Consider the following 16,428-nt stretch of genomic DNA (forward strand, 5'->3'; position numbering starts at 1 on the left):
TTGACTGGTTAATCCATACTCCCAGAGCAGACTTACTTTCTATCCAGTCTCTCTCTTGAGGTTATGTTATCCTTATCTAAAAAAATTCCTTCTTAATACACTGATAGTGCCTGCACTTGGAGATACTTTCTATGGCATGGGTAGGAATTCAACGGGTTGGATATCTGGAGATGGTTTCCACAGAGAAGTATACACTTTACCATTTATGAGGACCTGGGTTCAAGGCTCAGCCACCACACAGAAGCACATTTGTGAAGAAGCTTCAGGAATGGCAGAACAGTGCTGTGGTGTCTCTTCTCTATCTCTTCTTTTCTGTATCTTACCCTATAACCAAAAGGAAAAAATGGAAAAGAAGGAAAGGAAGGAAGGAAGGAAGGAAGGAAGGAAGGAAGGAAGGAAGGAAAAGAGTATTCTGGGAGTGGTGAAATTGTGCAGATGTATCCTTGGTGGGAAAAAACAAAACAAAACAATTCAAAAGGGGCAGTGTCTTCTGACTTCCAGTAACAGTTGAGAGGATACAAGTATTGCCACAAAGGCCCTTTTAGGTCAGGTTAAGAAGTTTGGATCTTTTTTTTTTTTTTTTCTGGCTTATTTCACTTAGCATGTTTCCTTCAAGTTCTATCCAAAATGAGGTGAAGGAGGTGGCTTAATTATTTTTTAATTTTATTTTTATTAGAATTTTTTTATTTAAGAAAGGATTAATTAACAAAACCATAGGGTAGGAGGGGTACAATTCCACACAATTCCCACCACCCAACGTCCATATCCCACCCCCTCCCCTGATAGCTTTCCCATTCTCTATCCCTCTGGGAGCATGAACCCAGGGTCATTGTGGGTTGCAGAAGGTAGAAGGTCTGGCTTCTGTAATTGCTTCCCCGCTGAACATGGGCATTGATTGGTCGGTCCAAACTCCCAGTCTGCCTCTCTCTTTCCCTAGTAGGGTGGGTCTCTGGGGAAGCAGAGCTCCAGGACACATTGGTGGGGTCTTCAGTCTAAGGAAGCCTGGCCGTCATCCTGGTGGCATCTGGAACCTGGTGACTGAAAAGAGAGTTAACATATGAAGCCAAACAAATTGTTGAGCAATCATGGACGCAAAGCTTGGAATAGTGGAGAGGAAATGTTAGGGAGGTACTCACTGCAAACTCTAGTGTACTTCTGCTTTCAGGTATATATATTGCAGTAGTTTACGGATACGTGTGAACATAAGCTCTCTCTCACAGAAACTGGTGTATATCTAGGTTTTGGGACTTTGTTAGAAAGTGAACCACCTGAGATGAAATTAGAGTATACTATGAAAGGAAAGGTCGGTTCCCAGAAGATGGCAGACTGAGAAGCTGCTTGAGCTCTGACCACATCTTCTGGAAACGGTAGGATTTTCTGCCTTTAGTAGGCCAGTCAATAAGGGGTCTAGTGGTAACACCAAGGAGGTGACTATAACATAATTTGGGTTAAGAAATAGAGTAGAAAAAAAGGGGAAAAATTCTTTCCTTTGAATTATTAAGCACACCTCTGCCCCCTTCACCCCCCCATAACCAGTCCCTGGGGACCAGCTCCTAGCAGGCTCCCCTACTCAGCTTCTGTCTTTACCAAATTCCTGTCTCACCAGGGAGTATCATTCATTCTAAGTCTATACCCTTCTGAAACCTCTGGGCTTTTTCCTTTCTAAGTAGCCAACCCCCCCCCCCCAACCTCACCCCTCATAGCTAATTAAATAATTATAAATAAACCCTTTCCTTTCACCGCTCTTTTATGACTTTTCTTTTTCTTATCTTTTTCTTTTCTCTCTCTCTCTTTTTTTTTCTTTTTCTCATTCTTGTCATCCTTTCTTCCTTAATCCTACAGCTTCCAAAGCCACAGGCCCCAGCCCCCACACCACCAAACTGTGCTTTTTTGAATTCACTGATACACATTTGGGAATTATTTTGGGGAAGAATTCTGACTCAGTGTGGACTCTCACTGCGAGTGTCTCTGCTCAACTTCCCTTCCTCCTTTAGCTACCCCTAGAATATACAGTGGATAGTAGATTTGCATAACTGTCTATTTCAGCTATCCTTGTCTAGTCCTGAGGTTTTTTTTCTCTCATTCTTAACAATCAGCTGCCTCTGACCATGAGGTTTGAGGTAATCTGGGACAGGGTTTTTTTTTTACTCTGCCCTATTTTATTATTAATATTATATAAAGGCATATATTTTCCCCCCCTTTAGGTTGATCAGAATTAACTCTTAGGGTATCTTTCATTGCTAGGGTAGTGGGCATCTTATCTATTGTGGGAGGAACTTGTCTCCTTACTCCTACCTCCTCTACAGACTCAACCCTCCCTTCTCCTCCTAGCTAATTAAAAAAATCAAATTAAATTAAATTTAAAATAAAGTAATCAAAAAAACCCTTTCCTTTCACTGCTCTTTAATTACAGCTCTTTTTCTTTTCTTTTTTTTTTTTTAATTTAAATTTTTAATTTAAGAAAGGATTAGTGAACAAAAGCATAAGGTAGGAGGGGTACAACTCCACACAATTCCCACCACCCAATCCCCATAACCCACCCTCTCCCATGATAGCCTTCCCATTCTCTAGCCCTCTGGGAGCATGGACCCAGGGTCGTTGAGGGTTGCAGAAGGTAGAGGGTCTGGCTTCTGTAATTGCTTCCCCGCTGAACATGGGCGTTGACTGGTCGGTCCATACTCCCAGTCTGCCTCTCTCTTTCCCTAGTAAGGTGTGTCTCTGGGGAAGCTGAGCTCCAGGACACATTGGTGGGGTCTTCAATCCAGGGAAGCCTAGCCAGCATCCTGGTGGCATCTGGAACCTGGTGATTGAAAAGAGAGTTAACATACAAAGCCAAACAATTTGTTGAGCAATCATGGATCCCAAGATTGGAATAGTGGAGAGGAAGTGTTAGGGAGGTACTCACTGCAAACTCTAGTGTAATCCTGCTTTCAGGTATATATTTTGCAGTAGTTTATGGATACGTGTGCACATACGCTCTCTCTCACAGAAACTGGTGTATGTCTAGGTTATGGGACTTTGTTAGAAAGTGAACTACCTGAGATGAAATTAGAGTGTACTATAAAAGGAAAGGTCTCACCCGAGTAATGAAGCTGAAGGGTTGTCATTCCACACGTGAAGTCTCTGGATACACACTGAGGTGAAGCATGTTGAGATGGCAATCGTTGCTTTGGTTAGGTTGTGATCGGCGGATGCAATATTATTTGGTATGGATTGGGAGAAGCATACGGGAAAGTGAGCCCTATCCAAGGGTGCCAGGACTGGGGGAAGTAGGGGCTCTATAGTGAAGATGTGAGGTTCCTGCTGTCTTAGGGTTCAAAAAGACAATCAATAGTTAATATTATCATCACATTATTTGTTAATTGGGTTAACTTTGAAAAGTCCCTTTGTTATGGTTTGCTGTACAGTACCCAGTATCTTGTATATAGCTGTGCTATTGGAAGCTTCTGATCTACTTGGTCTAGGCTTTTGAGAGAGTCCGCATATCAAACACGTAGCCTATCTATTAAAAAGATTCAGTTTGTCTTTTGAGAACCTTTGAGACATACAATTGATTTCCCCCTCTCATATTAATTAACTACTGATTTATATGTCTACATTTTGCTAGGAGTGTACATAAACACCATTCCCATCACCAAAGGACCGTGACCCATCCCTCCCACCCATTCCCACCCCCCACTGGCCCTGGAAGCTACATGTCTACCCCTCACCACTGGGTTTTTACTTTGGTGCCCTACTTACAATTTGATCAGGTCCTGCTTTTAGTTTCCCTTTCAGATCTTCTAAGTCAGCTTCTGTTGATGAGTGGGATCATCCCATACTCATCTTTAACTTTCTGACTTAGTCCACTTAACATAATTCCTTCTAGCTCTGTCCAAGCTGGGTCAGAGAAGGTGAGTTCATTGTTCTTGATAGCTGCATAGTATTCCATTGTGTATATATACCACAGCTTTCTCAGCCATTCATCTGTTGTTGGGCACCTGGGTTGCTTCCAGGTTTTAGCTATTATGAATTGTGCTGCTATGAACATAGGAGTACACACCTCTTTTTGGTTGGGTGTTATGGAGTCCTTGGGGTATAACCCCAGGAGAGGAATTATTGGGTCATATGGAAGGTCCATGTCTAGCCTTCTGAGAGTTTTCCAGACTGCTCTCCACAGAGGCTGGACCAATTTACATTCCCACCAGCAATGTAAAAGAGTTCCTCTGTCCCCACATCCTCTCCAGCATTTGTTGCTGCTGTCCTTTTTGATGTATGCCATTCTTACAGGAGTGAGGTGGTATCTTAGTGTTGTCTTAATTTGCATTTCTCTGACAATCAGTGACCTAGAGCAGTTTTTCATATGTTTGTTAGCCTTTTGGATCTCCTCTGTGGTGAATGTTTTGTTCATTTCCTCTGCCCATTTTTGGATGGGGTCATTTGCTTTTTTGCGGCTGAGTTTGCTGAGCTCTTTATATATTTTGGTGATTAGTTTCTTGTCTGATGTCTGGCATGTGAAGATCTTCTCCCATTCTGTGAGGGGTCTCTCTGTTTGTTTAATAGTTTCTTTGGATGTGCAGAAGCTTTTCAATTTGATGTAGTCCCATTGGTTTGTTTCTGCTTTGGTCTTCCTTGCAATTCGGTTTGATTCATCAAAGATATCATTGAGGTGTAGATGGGAAAGTGTTTTACCAATGTTTTCCTCTAAGTATTTGATTGTTTCTGGTCTGACATCTAGGTCTTTGATCCATTTGGAGTTGATTTTTGTTTCTGGTGAGATAAAGTGGTTCAATTTCATTCTTCTGCATGTTTCAACCCAGTTTTCCCAGCACCATTTATTGAAGAGAGCCTCCTTCTTCCATTTAATCCTTTGGGCCCCCTTATCAAAGATTAGATGCCCATAGGTGTTGGGATTTACTTCTGGGCTTTCAATTCTGTTCCACTGGTCTGTGTGCCTATTTTTGTTCCAGTACCATGCTGTTTTGATGATGATGGCTTTATAATATAGTTTAAGGTCTGGGAGTGTGATGCCTCCATTTCTGTTTCTTTTCCTTAGGATGGTTTTGGCAATTCTAGGTGTTTTCAGGTTCCAGATAAATGATTGTAGTGTTTGTTCTATTCTCTTAAAGAAGCTTGGTGGAACTTTGATGGGTATTGCATTAAATTTGTATATGGCTCTGGGGAGAATGTTCATTTTGATGATATTTATTCTTCCAATCCATGAGCATGGGATATCTTTCCATTTCTTGGTATCAGTTTCTATCTCCTTGAGTAGCGACTCATAGTTTTCAGCATACAAGTCTTTCACTTCTTTGGTCAACTTTATTCCTAGGTATTTGATTGATTTTGCTGAAACAGTAAATGGGAGTGATTTCTGGATGTCTTCTTCTTCAGATTTAGTGTTTGCATAAAGAAATGCCACTGATTTTTGTACATTGATTTTGTAGCCTGATACCTTGCTATATTGCCTAACAACTTCCAGTAATTTTCTACTGGATTCTTTAGGTCTTTCTATGTATACTATCATATCATCTGCAAATAGTGAGAGCTTGACTTCTTCCCTTCCAATCTGTATCCCTTTGATTTCTTTCTCTTGCCTGATTGCTATGGCGAGAACTTCCAATACTATGTTGAAGAGTAACGGTGACAGTGGGCAGCCCTGTCTAGTCCCTGATCTGAGGGGGAATGCTTTCAGCTTCTCTCCATTGAGTATGATATTGGCTGTAGGTTTGCTATATATAGACTCCACTATCTTGAGGAATTTCCCATCTATTCCCATTTTTTGTAGAGTTTTGAGCATGAATGGGTGTTGGATTTTGTCAAAGGCTTTCTCTGCATCTATTGAGATAATCATGTGGTTTTTGGCTTTGCTTTTATTGATGTGATGAATGACATTGATTGATTTACGGATGTTGAACCAGCCTTGCATTCCTGGGATGAATCCCACTTGGTCATGATGAACAATCTTTTTGATGTGTTGCTGTATCCGGTTGGCCAAGATCTTGTTTAATATTTTGGCATCTATGTTCATCAGAGATATTGGTCTGTAGTTTTCCTTTTTTGTTCTGTCCCTATCAGCTTTTGGTATCAGGGTGATGTTGGCTTCATAAAAGGTGGAAGGGAGTATTCCTGTTTCTTCAATCTTATGGAATAGCTTAAGAAGTATGGGTATTAACTGTTTCCTGAAAGTTTTGTAGAATTCGTTTGTGAAGCCATCTGGTCCAGGACTTTTGTTGTTGGGGAGATTCTTAATAACGGTTTCAATTTCTTTGTCTGTGATTGGTGCATTTAGATTTTGTAGTTCTTCTTGGTTCAGTTTTGGAAGTGCATAGGTTTCTAGGAATTGTTCCATTTCTTCCAGATTCTCTAGCTTGGTGGCATATAGATCTTTATAGAAGTTTCACAGAATTCTCTGGATTTCTGTGGTGTCAGTTGTGATATCTCCTGTATCGTTTACAATTCTATTAATTTGAGTCTTCTCTCTTTTTTGTTTGGTGAGTCTGGCTAGGGGTTTGTCAATTTTGTTTAATCTTTCAAAGAACCAACATTTGGCTTCATTGATCTTTTGTATGGTTCTTTTATTTTCGATGTTGTTTATTTCTGCTCTAACTTTAGTGATTTCTGTCCTTCTGGTTGCCTTAGGGTTCCTTTGTTCCTCTTCCTCTAAGTCCTTGAGGTGTGTAGTAAGTTCATTCATTTGGGCTTCTTCTTGGTGTTTAATATATGATTGTATAGCTATAAGTTTCCCTCTCAGTACTGCTTTAGCTGTGTCCCAAATATTTTGATAGGTTGTGTCTTCATTTTCATTAGTTTCCAGGAACATTTGAATTTCCTGTTTGAGTGAGTGTCTGACCCAGTGGTTCTTAAGGAGTATGTTGTTTAGTTTCCAAATTCTATGTCTTTTAATAATTTTCCGTTTGTTGTTAAAAGTTAGTTTTACTCCACTGTGGTCTGAGAAGATACTTGGGATGATTTCAATGCTCTTGAATTTATTGATGCTGTCTTTGTGGCCTAACATGTGGTCTATCCTTGAGTATGTGTTGTGTGGATTTGAAAAGAAGGTGTATTCAAGTTTTTTGGGGTGGAGGAGTCTGAAAATGTCCAAGAGGTCTAGTCTGTCAATCTCTTCATTCAATTCTCTTGTATCTTTATTGGTTCTCTGCTTTGTTGATCTGTCTAAGTGTGAGAGTGGGGTATTGAAGTCTCCCACTATTATTGTATTACTATTGATGTATTTTTGAAATTCTTTCAATAGGTGTTTAATGTATTTAGATGGTCCCTCGTTGGGTGCATAGATGTTAATAATTGTTAAGTCTTCTTGGCTGATTGATCCTCTAATCATTATGTAATGTCCTTGCCTATCTTTTATTACTTTATTCAATTTAAAATCTATCGTGTCTGAGATGAGAATGGCTGTTCCTGCCCTTTTTTGTGGACCGTTAGCCTGTATGATAGTTTTCCATCCTTTCACTTTAAGTCTGTGTTTATCTTGTTGTGACAGATGTGATTCTTGCAAGCAGCATATGGTTGGGTTATGTTTTCTGATCCATCCCCCCACCCTGTGCCTTTTGATGGGTGAGTTTAAGCCATTGACATTTATTGTTATTATGGATTTAATGTATTGTAGTGCCATTGTTCTAAAAAACAATTTGTTTACTCTGATATATTACAAGTATTATAGTGATGTTCTTGTTTATAAGAGGTCTTTTAGTACCTCTTTCAGGGCCGGCTTGGTGATAGTTGCCTCCTTTAACTGTTGTTTGTCTAAGAAGGTTTTGATCCCTCCATCTAGCTTGAATGAAAGTCTAGCAGGATACATAATCCTTGGTTGAAACCCTTTTTCATTCAGGGCTCGATAGATATCTTGCCACTCCCTTCTGGCTTTTAGAGTTTGAGTTGAAAAATCTGCAGAAAGTCTTATGGGTTTTCCCCTGTATGTGACTTTTTGTTTCTCTCTTGCAGCCTTTAGGATCCTTTCTTTATCCTTACTTCTTCTCATTGTGACTATGATGTGTCTTGGTGTTTTCAGGTCTGGGTTGGTTCTGTTTGGTACTCTCTGGGCCTCTTGCACCTTGATATCCTTTCTGTTATTCAGGTCTGGGAAATTTTCTTGTATTATTTCCTCTAGGATGTTTGCTTCCCCTTCCTCTCTTTCTTCCTCTGGCAGGCCAATTATACGAATGTTACTTCTTTTGAGATCATCCCATATGTCTCTGTTGTTGTTTTCAGTGTCTCTCAATCTCTTTTTAAGCTCTTTCACCTCTTTCTTAGTTTTCTCTAACTCATCCTCTGTCTGACTAATTCTGTTTTCTGCTTCTGTTAGTCTGCTTTCCCTTGCCTCAGCTTCTTTCTTCATTACAGCTATTTCAGCTTTCAGTTCTCTAATTGTCTCAAGATAATCAGTATTTTCCTTGGGGGTCTCAACTGTTGTTTCCCTAATGCTGCCATTTCTTTCCTCCAATGTTGTTTTCATTTCTGTGATTAATAAGTTTATTATTGCTTGCATACTTTTCTTATCTATGGTTACTTCTGACTGATTTGTGGTTTCTTCTGGGCTCTTGTCTTCATTCATTGGGGTAGCAGTTTTATTTGTTTTTAATCTACCCATTTTTTTTTTAATTTATGTGTTTCTCTCTCTTTTTTTTTTTTTTTTTTTTAATGCTCTGTTGTTCCTCAGTTGTTGTGTTTTGAGCACAAGTAACACTGTACTAAATACCTTTATGACAATTGCACTCACCAACCTCCGGAATAACAGTAGCAACTGAAGTAAGTATTGAAGGCGTTTAATCATTACCAGTTAGCCAAACAATTTCTCCAGTCCGTGAGAAAATAGTAACCAAATCCCAGTGAAGAAAGAGAAAAGGAAGAGAGGATAGCAAGAATAGACAGTTATGCAAATCTACTATCCAGTGTATATTCTAAGGGTAACAAGAGTGTAAAGGGAACTAGAGCAGTACAGCTCTTTTTCTTATCTTTTCCCTTTTCTCTCACTTGTCTCTTTTTTCTTTTTCTTTTTTTTTCTTTTTTCTTTTTATCTTGTCATACACTTCTTTCTTCCTTCTTCTTTGCCTTTCTGAATTTGTAAATTATTTTGGGGAAGAAATCTGACTTAGAGTGGACTCTCTATGTATGTATCTCTGCTCTAGTTCCCTTTCCCCTCTTGTTACCCCTAGAATATACAGTGGATAGTAGATTTGCATAACTGCCTATTCTTGCTAGCCCTTCTTTCTTTTCTCTTTCTTCTTCACTGGGATTTGTTTACTATTTTTTCACGGACTGGAGAAATTGTTTGGACAACTGGTAGTGATTAAACTGCTTCAATACTTGCTTCAGTTGCTACTGTAGTTCCTGAGGTTGGTGAGTGCAATTGTCATAAAGGTATTTAGTACAGTGTTGCTTGTGCTCAAGACACAACAACTGAGGAACAACAGAGCATAAAAAAGAAACACATAAATAAAAAAAAATGGGTAGATCAAAAACAAACAAAACTGCTACTCCAATGAATGAAGACAAGAGTCCAGAAGAAACTAAAAATCAGCCAGAAGTAACCATAGATAAGAAAAGTATGCAAGCAATCATAAACTTATTAACCACAGAAATGAAAACAACATTGGAGGAAAGGAATGGCAGTATTATGGAAACAACAGTTGAGACCCCCAAGGAAAATACTGATTATCTTCAGGCAATTAGAGAACTGAAAGCTGAAATAGCTGTAATGAAGAAAGAAGCTGAGGCAAGGGAAAGCAGACTAACAGAAGCAGAAAACAGAATTAGACAGAGGATGAGTTAGAGAAAACGAAGAAAGAGGTGAAAGAGCTTAAAAAGAGATTGAGAGACACTGAAAATAACAACAGAGACATATGGGATGATCTCAAAAGAAGTAACATTCGCATAATTGGCCTGCCAGAGGAAGAAAGAGAGGAAGGGGAAGCAAACATTCTAGAGGAAATAATAGAAGAAAACTTCCCAGACCTTAATAACAGAAAGGACATCAAGATTCAAGAGGCCCAGAGAGTACCAAACAGAATCAACCCAGACCTGAAGACACCAAGACACATCATAGTCACAATGAGAAGAAGTAAGGATAAAGAAAGAATCCTAAAGGCTGCAAGAGAGAAACAAAAAGTCACATACAAGGGAAAACCCATAAGATTATCTCCAGATTTCTCCACTCAAACTCTAAAAGCCAGAAGAGAATGGCAATATATCTATCGATCCCTGAATGAAAAAGGGTTTCAACCAAGGATAATATATCCTGCTAGACTTTCATTCAAACTAGATGGAGGGATCAAAACCTTCTTAGACAAACAACAGTTAAAGGAGGCAACCATCACCAAACCGGCCCTGAAAGATGTTCTAAAAGACCTCTTATAAACAAGAACATCAATATAATACTGGCAATATATCAAAGCAAACAACAAAAAAATTTTTTTTGAACAATGGCACTACAATACATTAAATCCATAATATCAATAAATGTCAATGGCTTAAACTCACCCATCAAAAGGCACAGAGTTGGGGGATGGATCAGAAAACATAATCCAACCATATGCTGCTTGCAAGAATCCCATCTGTCAGAACAAGATAAACACAGACTTAAAGTGAAGGGATGGAAAACTATCATACAGGCTAACAGACCACAAAAAAGGGCAGGAACAGCCATTCTTATCTCAGACACGATAGATTTTAAATTAAATAAAGTAATAAAAGATAGGCAAGGACATTACATAATGATTAGAGGCTCAATCAGCCAAGAAGACTTAACAATCATTAACATCTATGCACCCAATGAGGGACCATCTAAATACGTCAAGCACTTACTGAAAGAATTTCAAAAATACATCAATAGTAATAAAATAATAGTGGAAACTTCAATACCCCACTCTCACACTTAGAAAGATCAACAAAGAAGAGAACCAACAAAGAGAATTGAATGAAGAGATTGACAGACTAGACCTCTTGGACATTTTCAGAGTCCTTCACCCCAAAAAACTGGAATATACCTTCTTTTCAAATCCACATAACACATACTCAAGGATAGACCACATGTTAGGCCACAAAGACAACATCAATAAATTCAAGAACATTGAAATCATCCCAAGTATCTTCTCAGACCACAGTGGAGTAAAACTAACATTTAACAACAAACAGAAAATTATTAAAAGTCACAGAATTTGGAAACTAAACAAAATACTTCCTAAGAACCACTGGATCAGAGATTCACTCAAGCAGGAAATTCAAAAGTTCCTGGAAACAAATGAAAATGAAGACACAACCTATGAAAATATTTGGGACACAGCTAAAGCAGTACTGAGAGGGAAACTTATAGCCATACAATCACATATTAAACACCAAGAAGAAGCTCAAATGAATGACCTTACTGCACACCAAAAGGACTTAGAGGAAGAGGAACAAAGGAACCCTAAAGCATCCAGAAAGACAGAAATCACTAAAGTTAGAGCAGAAATAAACAACATCGAAAATAAAAGAACCATACAAAAGATCAATGAGGCCAAATGTTGGTTCTTTGAAAGATTAAACAAAATTGACAACCCCCTAGCCAGACTTACCAAACAAAAAAGATAGAAGACTCAAATTAATAAAATTTTAAACAATGGAGGAGATATCACAACTGACACCACAGAAATCCAGAGAATCCTGCGAAACTTCTATAAAGAACTATACGCCATCAAGCTAGAGAATCTGGAAGAAATGGAACAATTCCTAGAAGCATATGCTCTTCCAAAACTGAAACAAGAAGAACTACAAAATCTAAATGCACCAATCACAGACAAAGAAATTGAAACCGTTATTAAGAACCTCCCCAACAACAAAAGTCCTGGACCAGATGGCTTCACAAATGAATTCTACAAAACTTTCAGGAAACAGTTAGTACCCATACTTCTTAAACTTTTCCATAAAATTGATGAAACAGGAATACTCCCTTCCACCTTCTGTGAAGCCAACATCACCCTGATACCAAAAGCTGATAGGGACAGAACAAAAAAGGAAAACTACAGACCAAAATCTCTGATGAACATAGATGCCAAAATATTAAACAAGATCTTGGCCAACCGGATACAGCAACATATCAAAAGGATTGTTCATCACGATCAAGTGGGATTCATCCCAGGAATGCAAGGCTCGTTCAACATCCATAAGTCAATCAATGTTATTCACCACATCAATAAAAGCAAAGCCAAAAACCACATAATTATTTCAATAGATGCAGAGAAAGCCTTTGACAAAACCCAACACCCATTCATGCTCAAAACTCTACAAAAAAAATGGGAATAGATGGGAAATATCTCAAGATAGTGGAGTCTCTATATAGCAAACCTACAGCCAACATCATACTCAATGGACAGAAGCTAAAAGCATTCCCCCTCAGATCGGGGACTAGACAGGGCTGTCCACTGTCACCGTTACTCTTCAACATAGTATTGGAAGTTCTTGCCATAGCAATCAGGCAAGAGAAAGGAATCAAAGGAATACAGATTGGAAGGGAAGAAGTCAAGCTCTCACTATTTGCAGATGATATGATAGTATACATAGAAAAACGTAAAGAATCCAGCAGAAAACTACTGGAAGTTATTAGGCAATATAGCAAAGTCCCAAAACCTAGATATACACCAGTTTCTGTGAAAGAGAGCTTATGTTCACACGTATCCATAAACTACTGCAAAATATATACCTGAAAGCAGAAGTACACTAGAGTTTGCAGTGAGTACCCCCCTAACACTTCCTCTCCACTATTCCAAGCTTTGCATCCATGATTGCTCAACAATTTGTTTGGCTTTGTATGTTAACTCTCTTTTCAGTCACCATCTTCCAGATGTCCTCATGATGCCTGCCAGGCTTCCCTAGACTGAAGACCCCACCAATGTGTCCTGGAGCTCTGCTTCCCCAGAGACCCACCCTACTAGGGAAAGAGAGAGGCAGACTACCTTCTGCAACCCACAATGACCCTGGGTCCATGCTCCCAAAGGGATAGAGAATGGGAAAGCTATCAGGGGACGGGGTGGGAAATGGAGATTGGGTGGTGGGAATTTTGTGGTATTGTACCCCTCCTACCCTATGGTTTTGTTAATTAATCCTTTCTTAAATAAATTAAAAAAAAAAAGAAAGGAAAGGTCTCACCTGAGTAATGAAGCTGAAGGGTTGTCATTCCACACGTGAAGTCTCTGGACACAGTCTGAAGTGAAGCATGTTGTGGTGACAATCTTTGTGTTGGTTAGGTTGTGATCGGCAGATGCAATATTATTTGATATGGATTGGGAGAGGCATATGGGAAAGTGGGCCCTATCCAAGGGTTCCAGGACTGGGGGAAGTAGAGGCTCTATAGTGGAGATGTGAGTTTCCTGCTGTCTTAGGGTTCAAAAACACAATCTATAGTTAATGTTATCATCACATTATTTGGTAATTGGGTTAACTTTGAAAAGTCCTTTTGTTAGGGTTTGCTGTACAGTACCCAGTATCTTGTATATAGCTCTGCTTTTTATTAGAAATTTAATATTTCTTTACAAAATTACAAAGTAAGAGTGACACAATTTCACACCATTCTCACCACCAGAGTTCTGTGTCCCCATTCCCTCCAATGGAAACTCCAGTGGTTCTCCCAAGGTCATAGATATGGGTTGTCTATCTCTATCTGTCTTTTTATCTATCTATCTATCTATCTATCTATCTATCTATCTTCAATCAGTTTTTTCCCATTTTTCATAAGGTCCTGCCTTCTCTTTCTTTCTAAGTCACTCATTTACTAATTACTATTGTGAATGTCTTTCTTTTTTTCTCTTCTCTGTTTGAGTCCTGATGCACTTAGAATTCAGAGCCCTCTAGTTATTTTTCCTCTGGGAGTATGGACCAAAATTCTTTCTGGGTGCAGAAGGTGGGAGTTCTGGCTTCTGTAATTGCTTCTCCACTGGACATGGGCATTGACAGGTTGATCCATACCCCAAGTCTGTCTCTAGATTTCCCTAGTGGGGTAGGGCTCTGGGGAGATGGGGTTTAGCACATGTTGGTGAGGTTATCAGCCCATAAACTTCAGGATGGTATCATGGTAGCATCTGCAACTTGGTGTATGAAAGGCAGGGAAAGAATAACAAAATGTTTAATGAACAGGAACCATAAAGTAGAAATAGAGCAGGTGAGAATAGGCATCTTAAGGTGCTAAGAAGTTAGGAAGTCTATTTTAGGTATGTTCCTAGGGGGTCTATGACTTAATGATTTTTGCTTGATCTAATATTGTCTGGGATGATGTAGTCAGAGTTAAGAATAAAACTAGAAAGCTGGATTAGGGCAGAGAGTAGCTTCCAAACTTGAAGAAAATCTATAAATACATTAACTGTTTACCACATCAGTCAGACCCAGGGCCCATGTATATTCATATTTAGCACAGGAGCCAGGATAACTTCTGAGTCCTTGTCAGTCTGAACTTGAAGTCTATGGTCACAACTGGGAACATGCTAGGCTGTGCTCATCTCAAAACCAGATTTCCTACAGTGGCAGAGAAGGATGACCCAGCCTCCTTTTGGAAAGTGGAGCATTCCCTATCATTGCTACTTTTATAGTTACGGCATTGTCCTGGTGTGACACTCAAAAGGGTTTATGATGATGTTTATGATGATGTGACCTGTGAAAAGTGGAATGGGGGGGGCTATTAGAGATCTAGGCCCATCGTATCTATGGGGGATTCCTAGAATTTCCTGACTAAGGTCCCAGGTGATGGTGTGGCCAAAAAGACCATCATTAAATGAGCCGGTCCCAGGTGATGGTGTGGCCAAAAAGACCATCATTAAATGAGCCAGTCTCTAGCCCTTATCTATACTTAATTTCTTTTGTGTAATTAGTTAAATAGATAAAGTGATTGAGGTAAGTGAAGTAGGGGGTAGGAAAGGAGGGTGTCTAAACCTAAGTAATATATATCTGATTAGAAAATTTATGGTGTCTTTTTTAGACCTTTCTACTAGATTGCTGAGCTTATTAGGTCTAAGTCTAATCACTATGGACTATTAAGGTCTTTCATTTTGAGGTATATTGTTGCCCCTATCTTATGGATAGGTGTATACATGTACTCAGTTCCCTAGTCCCTAGCCAGTATCTAGGATCTGTAACTTTGTTATAGACTGCAGTCTCTGAAATGGAACTGAGTAGTCCCATATGTTAGGAAAGGTGTCACCAGATTTTTGGGCTTGAAGGTTGACATCTCAGCCTTGCCATGTCTGGATACAACCCAAAAGAAAAGTGTCGAAACATGGTGTCACTGGTTGCATTGATTTAGTTGAAGTCATCAGGGGCAGTAAAACAAAGTTAAAGGTCAAGAGGAGAGGAATCAAGGATTGGAAGTAAAGTTCCAAAGGTTCTAGGATTGGCAGAAATATAGATTTTAAACATAATAGTGGAAGGTTCCTTGTGGTCTTAATCTTTTAAAAGGCAATTGATAATTATTATAACCAAGTTAGTTGGGAGCTTGTTTCTATTTGAAAATTCCATGGTTAGATTTACCTTACTATACATGACCTCACCATGGTTTATGTCATCTAATGATATCTAATAATAATAATATCTTAGATATTGACAGGGGCAAAAATTCTGATTTAATTGGCCTAAGGTTGTAGACAATCGTATTTAAAAATAAGAGTTAATTTTAAAAATGCTTTTAAGCAATCTAAGTCCAGCGTCAAAATTTAATTGGTTTGCAAATTTGAAACAGTAAATGCTTAGACTAAAGAAATATATACTCAGAACTGAAATCTAGGGAGTTAAAGAACTTGAAATATTTCTCCTCTGAAATACTAAATTAATACTGATTTGTAAGATTATGAGTTAATAGGGGTACAGTTTCACACTACCTTCACCACCAAAGGTCGATGTCCCCACTACACACCCCTAAGGTAGACGCCAACCCCCACCTCCCCTTCTACCAAAGTCCTTTACTTTGGTGCCATACTTTAAACTCATTTCAAGTTCTACTTTATATTTTCTTTTCTGTCCTTATTTTTCAATTTATGCCTATGAGTAGGATAATTCCATATTCATCCTTCTCTTTTTGGCTTAAACTCACTTAACATGACACCTTCAAGCTCTAAGATGAAGTGAGGAAGGTGAATTTATTATTTTTACTAGGTGAGTAGTATTCCATTGTGTACATATACCACGACTTTCTTTTTTTTGGGGGGGGAAGGGTGTATTGGTATATACTGGAAGACCTGCTAGACAAATCCCAAAAGAGCTGTAACACTACACCACAACTTTCTTAGTCACTCATTTGTTACTAGACAGTTGAGTTGCTTCCAGGTTTGGGCTATTGCCCACTAATGATAAATATATATAAACATTGATCTTTTAAAAAAAATTTCATTATTGGGGGATTAATGTTTTACATTTGACAGTAAATACAATAGTTTCTACATGCATAATATTTTTCAGTTTTCCACATAACAATAC

The 16,428-nt window shown here is 38.8% G+C and overlaps 1 non-coding gene across 1 annotated transcript; it reads right to left on the reverse strand.

The window, feature by feature from the left end:
• Window positions 1-16,162: 16,162 nt before the first annotated feature.
• On the reverse strand, window positions 16,163-16,224 carry LOC132533245 (U7 small nuclear RNA). The gene has a single exon (XR_009545143.1). It is a non-coding gene; the product is annotated as a U7 small nuclear RNA (small nuclear RNA).
• Window positions 16,225-16,428: the final 204 nt, after the last annotated feature.

Source organism: Erinaceus europaeus, chromosome 15, assembly GCF_950295315.1.
Source record: "Erinaceus europaeus chromosome 15, mEriEur2.1, whole genome shotgun sequence".
In the NCBI taxonomy this organism is placed as follows: domain Eukaryota; kingdom Metazoa; phylum Chordata; class Mammalia; order Eulipotyphla; family Erinaceidae; genus Erinaceus; species Erinaceus europaeus.